This window comes from Centruroides sculpturatus, unplaced genomic scaffold (assembly GCF_000671375.1).
Source record: "Centruroides sculpturatus isolate CEXI.00-Female unplaced genomic scaffold, Cexi_2.0 scaffold1002, whole genome shotgun sequence".
Classification (NCBI taxonomy): Eukaryota; Metazoa; Arthropoda; class Arachnida; order Scorpiones; family Buthidae; genus Centruroides; species Centruroides sculpturatus.
Genome location: NW_019385192.1, coordinates 96,995 through 104,017, shown reverse-complemented (window position 1 = coordinate 104,017; position 7,023 = coordinate 96,995). Strand labels below are relative to the sequence as shown.

Sequence of the window (7,023 nt, the reverse complement as noted above, 5' to 3'; positions counted from 1 at the left end):
CAGGAATTAACACTTCCAGCAAGAGCCGCATGTAACTCAAAAACAGCCGCATGCGGCTCTCGGACCCGCATTTGCTCATGTCTGTATTCTACCTTGTACAGAAATTCTCTTCAAGAAACGATTAATAATAACGATAGTACATGGAATTTCGGATTCCCATTATAGGTCTATGTAAAAAGTTCCATTTAAGTTCTATTAATTATTATTATTTTGTTAAATACAGGAGTATTTTAAACTATATTAAAAGTAGCATGTGTAAAATACCCATACCACGTCTACCTTTTTTTATGTACTGTAAGTTAATGTTTTCATTTGCAGTGTGTAGCTTTTATTATAAGCTCATTCTACTATATTCACATTCTGTATTTATCATTACAATATGTATTACGTATGTTAATCCATTTCTGCTTTTTATGCACATTTAAGAATCCCTGGTTACCCCCCATTCTCTGTTTTATTCAGTGATTTATATTAACGCAGTTATGAGTAATGGAAAGTATCACATGAAGATACGTACCTTTCCTACAAATAAAATTAAATTATTACGAACGGCTCTTAATAAAATATCACGATGAATAAATCCGCTTGTCAAATACTGTAATTATGAGCATCGAGCGATTTGTATGCCTTCATCTGATCAAGTGTAACAGCGTTAGTTGCTAAAACGTAATAATTTACGTTCTTTAGTTGGCCACGTGATTAAATCGTTGGATAAAAAATCCGTTTGTTTCATTTCGTATGGATTCCATCCGATAAAATAAGTTTTCTCTTTACATTTTATCAAATTATTACGTTTCAAATCGGCTGCAAAGCCAGGTAAAATTCCTTTCTCTCACGTTGATATAACAGTGATTAAACGAGGTAACGTGAAATCAGCAACCAATATGGCGGACGATTGTTTTGTTGAGCGGAGCGATGACGTTATAAGACGTGACTGCATCCCCTCTATGATACGGTAAAACGTCATCGCCAACTCGTGTCGCGACAGGATTGGTCGAATCTAGACCAATAACGGATATTGCACAAACCGTTGAGTTTAAACGAGCAGCGGACCTACTGAAAACCATTTATTATTTAAGGGTCATAAAAATTATATTTTTATTAATGGTGTCTCCAAAGTTCAGCAAATTTTTCGCAGAAAAATAATTTATCAGGAAACACGCGCCCGCCGTTCGATGCGCCGCTCCACGACGAAAACAAGCTTAAGCAATGGCGTCGTCGAGCGGTGCACACTCGGTAAGTAATCATACAATTTTTTGTTTATAGCATAGTTTATATGGATTATTCTCAAAAAATTATACGTGTTTTGGAAATGTTGAGTCAAATTAACTGCACACGTGCTGGGCTGTGATTGGCTCATGTATTCAAGGACTCGTAGAACATCAATTTCATAAAACACGGAACGTATCTACCTTGTTATAGGAGGGTGTACTGTAATTCAAAGTACGTTAAAATATGAAAATAATCGCACAATATGTCTTTATGGTTTAGAAAATACAAGGGAAGGGTGCTTCTATTGCTTCCAAAGACGGCACGCCACTGCTGATCATATTATTTGAAGAATATATTTAATGTGAGACCTCTTCGGAGCATTAGCGAAGCCTTTTCTAAGTGCCTTACAGAACTGTGTTCGTTCTCAAAATTTTATTGCTCGATTTTGATAAATCATGGCCATTTTCCATTAATTGCGATGAGAAATCCAAAAATTTAATACAAAATTGGGATCTATGATTTCGTTTTCGAGATACAGTAGCGTTAAAATGACAATGTCAAAGTTCCCTGACGCGATTCAGCCCGCCTAGGGAATTTAGGAAGAGAAACAAAGTCGACACTGCGCGCTTATTCGCGCGCAATGCCGACTCTGTTTCATCTTCCTAAATTTCATTCCATTCTTCGGAAAAAGAAGGCAAAAATTTAAGAAAAACGAACAAAACACAAGAACAAATCAATCGACGCCGATTGCTTTGTTCTTGGATGTCCGTGTTGGCAAGTGCAAAGATCTTTTCTTCCACGGCTTGCAAGTATAAGAATCGCATCTTTCTCTCTGACTCCACCTCAATTCTATCGCGATACAGCAAAGTCGCGCGATGTCCTAGTAAAATTGAAAAGTATCTCAGTGGCGTAGCGTAGGTGTCAGCCACCCGGGACGGAGGAAAATTTCGCCGCCCCCTTATTTAGGTATCTCAATTTAAAAGACTAAAATTCCGTGCTCATTTCAATCGGTCCGAATCGTAGGTGCAACAAAAATATGAGATGAAATGATTCAAATTTTTACAAATATTGTTATTATTTATTGTGAAATTTTGCCGCCTCCTAAAAGGCGGCACTTTTAGGAGGCGGCAAAATTTCATACTACGCTACGCCACTGAAGTATCTGTATTGAAGATGAAGGTAAACATCGAGCACATTGTAATCCGAATGGCGTTAAATACCGATTCAGACGCCGGATGGTCGAGCGGTGAAGTTGGCAGCCTACCGCTCTGGGGACCCGGGATCGAATCCGGACGGGTCAAGGAATCCCCAGGAAACCTTTCGGGGAGTGGTCCATTCGTATACGTCGGGCCCCGTCTCTCACCACCCGGTCGCCCCATTATGGGCCTGGCCGAATCCATAATGGGCCTGCTATAAGAGGCCGTCCTATGTCCACAGAGCGGAAAGAATATTAAAAAAAAATGCCGATTTGAATAATATTTGAGTAAGATTTGTATACCTCTTCATTTAGTTGCAACAAAAACTTAAATTCAGTTAATAGTTATTTAGACAATCCAAACAATCGAATTAAATTCACTTTCTGGATAAATCGCACAAAAATTTCACTTACAAGTTAGAGTGTAAGTTAGATGCAAAAGAAAGGAAATCCAAATGAGATAACACGTCCTATCCTTAACCTATTTGTATTTTATATTTTTCGAGTCTGCTTGTATTTATTTATTCGGCTTATTTACTATCACGAAATGCTTTTACAATCCGTACACAATATGCAATTATTAATAAAATATTAATTATACTTGGTAATTTTGACAAATTTCTTTACAAAATAAAAGTTAATTTCGTAGCAACGAACTTCAGATTATTCGCTGGTTAATATTTTTATTTTATTAATTACATCTTTTACTTTAAAATTTCTAATTTAAAAACAAAAGACAAAATTATCAAATAAAAAAAATGATTGTGAAAATTAAAATAAAATACAAGTCGACGTTTTTTTAATTCCACATTCAACCGATAGTTGTTTACCACCGTTCGTTTTGATTTTGTTATCGTCGTTAGCATTGGCCGTATCTTATCCAACGTACTCTGCCAGAAACCATATTTGTTTAATGTTTTGTATCAGCAAATAGTCACAAATATAACTACGCCATTTATTACTGCATATTTAAAAATCCACATAAAAAAAAAAAACAAAAACAAAACAATTAAACTCTATCGCATTGGATAAATTTATGTGTATTACGAAATAAGAAATGGCAAGTTTCTTTACATATTTTTCCATATTGATTCGGATTATTATTATTCCTCCTATCCTATGTCGTGTAATAAAATTGTACGTCAAATCTTTATTTAATATATAAATTACTGAAACATTCAAAATGAATAATCCTAATAAAGTGTTAATTAAGCTTTGTCTTTCATTTCCGTAATTTAAATCGACTTTTATTTTTGTCGTAGAATTCTATTGATTTAACTGTAAAATGCTTTTAATTAGACTTGGGTATAATCAAAAATACACATGTTTTTACAATTGTGATACATATAAACCTTTTTTGTATTCTTATGTCGAAGTATGTCATGTAATTCTGTAACATGTTATGATTACATTTTCAATCATGTTCAATATAATTATGCACATGCACACAAAGAAACACACACACACACACACACACACACACACATTTGAAAAATTGTTTAACATTAATCTCAGAACTGTCCTTACTTTCCCTACTCTAATTTTATATGTCATCAATATATATAGAAGTATGGAATTACGGTACTGACATTACAATAGAGAAAGTAAGGATAGTCATGAGGTTAATGTTAAACAATTTTTCAAATAAATATAATCTCAAAATATTTCAAGTATATATAATCAGGAAAAATTGTAATCATTGACACAGTATTGTTTTAAAGCTTGTATTTTAATACATTTCGCATTTAAAATTAATATATTTTATACTTATGTTCATTGTTGAATGTTTCTGGATTATTTAATAAACAATTTTTGGTATAATTTTAAAAGTTTTTAAAGATATTATTATTTGAATTTGCAAATTTTTTGAGGAAAAATAAAATTTCTGTACAATTAAATAAATCTTGTTAGGTTATTGGACATAATACATCTTATATGTGAAGTTGTGATCTGTGGGATAACAAATTCCCTAAATGGCCTTCGGTTGGCTATGGTTAAATACTTACTTTTTTCTTAAATATTCTGTGCCAAAATGGAGGTATGTCTTACATGCTGTAATATACAGTATATCAAGAAGTCACAGATAGTGTAGTATTTTTGAGGAATATTTGTCTTTATATGCAGAATTTACATTTAAATAAACAAATATAAACTTCAGAAAAGTTAATAATAGACTTAATTAAACATAAATGCAAGTTCTAAAGATCAGGACAAAGGTCTTGAAAGTATTAAACTATTTTTGTTTTGTGAGTTCCTGATAAAAGCTGTACATTTATCACAGAATAAAAATAATAAATCAAAGAAAATGGTTGTGAAGTTATATATTCTAATTTTAAATTTACCAATAAAATTGTTTTTGTTCAGAAATTATTATTTGTCATGTTTTTCAATTTATTTTCTGCAACTCTCATAATCCTGTTTTATTCTACCGTATGATTTCATTGCCTGAAAGAATATTTAATCTATTGTATTTTACAGCATATAGAACATACCCTCATTTCAGCATAGAATATTTAAGAAAAAGTACTTAGTGTATTTAAGATATATTGCATCTTTGGCACTTGACTCCAAACTTTTTAAAATGTATTCTAGTAAAAAAAAAGAAGTAAAATTAATATGCACATTTTCTTTTACCAGGGAAAAAGAGGAAGTTTAAAAGAAGTCATTACAATTAAAATTTACCATTAAAATATTTAACATGAATATGCATGCAAAAGCTACTTAGCTCAACTCTTGAATAACATTTTTATTCAAATGTTGGGCTAGGCAGAGGTTAACCATACCCTATTGAAGACTGCTTTTACAAATATAGTGGAATTCATTGATCTGTGGGAGATTGTAACTTATTATTGATCTATGGGAGATTAACTTATGGGAGATTGTAAAGATGCAGGGTAATTTTTTCAGCCTTTTTTTAAATAAAAGACTCTCTTTACATGCTGTAAAATATGGTAATTGTTTGATACAATATAATTATGAGGAAAAAGAATATTAGGATTTTTTGTTTTTGTATTTAAATTTATATTCCTATTATGTAATTTGATTTTAAGATGTTTTCCTGTAATAAATATTTTCTTTATTTTTGATATTATAATTAAGTTATATAATGCAATGACTATAGAAAGATTTAATATATTAATATGTTACTTTGAGAACTGTTTTGTGTTCTTATTGGTTATACTTAATTTTCTCTGAGTTTTTTCTAGGTAATTTTTAGTATAAGACAAGTATATTGCATTCTGTAAATGTCATTACTATACTGTTTTTTTCCAGGAAAGTTGTTTACATAGTATTTGCAAGTAAATTGTTTCTTGCAAGAACTGGAACTATTTTTAAAGGATGAAGTGTATTTGGCATATATCACTGATGTGAATTATTTCATCACTAGAACTGTTATGCTTTTTTCAAACTATTTCACTTTTATATAAGTCTTTTATTTAAGGAAATCTAATATCTTTCAAATTTTGTTTTTTAAATTTTATTGTATCTTCTTTTTAAGAATTTTTCCATTTAACTATTTAATACTTTTGGCTCACTGTTATATAACTATTTTCAATAGTCATAGTATTCTGATTTGCAAAATAATCATGAGTTAGATAAATTAATATTGAGAGAAGCAAATATGAGATCTTATAGTTAGTATAGTTAGTAATTNATGCCAATTCTTCTTCGATAACATCTACTAATTTAGATATAATATATCTATTAGCCGTAATTATCTTGTAATAATTTTTAATATTTATTTTATATTATTTACTAATGTAAAATTCTATTCTGCTCTGATTTCCAAATTGCTTCAATTTTACGAAAGAATCGCTGTGATACTTACGATTTTTGTGTCTTTTGCCAGCTTTATCCAAATTATTTAAATTGTCAAAGCCATTCTTATTCCACACGCTAATTTTATTTGAAAATAGTAGGCAAGGCCAACAAAACAATTTTTGCATTTCTATGCATCCACAAAGCCTTATGTCTTTATAAATTTTATCCTGAAAATGTCGAACAAATTTTTTAATTGAAGTATTTATATTTGATTTAGGCATTGGTCTTTCTCTTTTAATAATGTTTTCTTTTTCATTATACGGTCTTGAGCCAAAACTTTTTAAAATAAATTTTCAACATCGCAATTACATTTTGAATATATAACTACTGTACATATTGAATATATATAACTAGCCACGGTATAAGGGCTAAAATTAAAAATAAAGGGCACGTTCGTAAAGTCGAACGAGTTAAACGAGAATGACGTCATCGTTATTCTTATTTCGTTAGACTTTTCGAACGATTCGCTTATAACTAAATGGCTGTTTCTAAAATCGAAGATACAAATGTTGCTTACATCCGACAGCCTTATCCGAAATATTTTTCTTAGATTGCTTCGGGTGGACAGTTACTTCAATCATTTCATCTTTTAATTCACAATTTAAACACTCGAGTAGATTTAGAAACATCGATATCGTCGGGCGCCATTTTCTTAACGAAGTAAACTAACTCTTTCCTTCGTGAACTTCGTTAGAGTTTCGTTCGAAACGTCATCACCGCAGAGCATGCGCACTGAGCGAGACTACTACTATTCGAACGATTCGTTACTAACGCGTTTAACTCGTTTGACTTTA

General features: G+C 31.2%; 1 protein-coding gene across 1 annotated transcript in view; it reads left to right on the top strand.

Moving 5' to 3' along the window:
- Positions 1–3,224: 3,224 nt before the first annotated feature.
- Positions 3,225–7,023, top strand: part of LOC111635968 (H(+)/Cl(-) exchange transporter 3-like) — an 89,493-nt gene continuing 85,694 nt past the window's right edge. The window contains exon 1 of the mRNA XM_023381121.1: positions 3,225–3,467. The gene's annotated coding sequence lies outside the window, so the exon portion shown is untranslated. The remainder of the gene's footprint in view (positions 3,468–7,023) is intronic.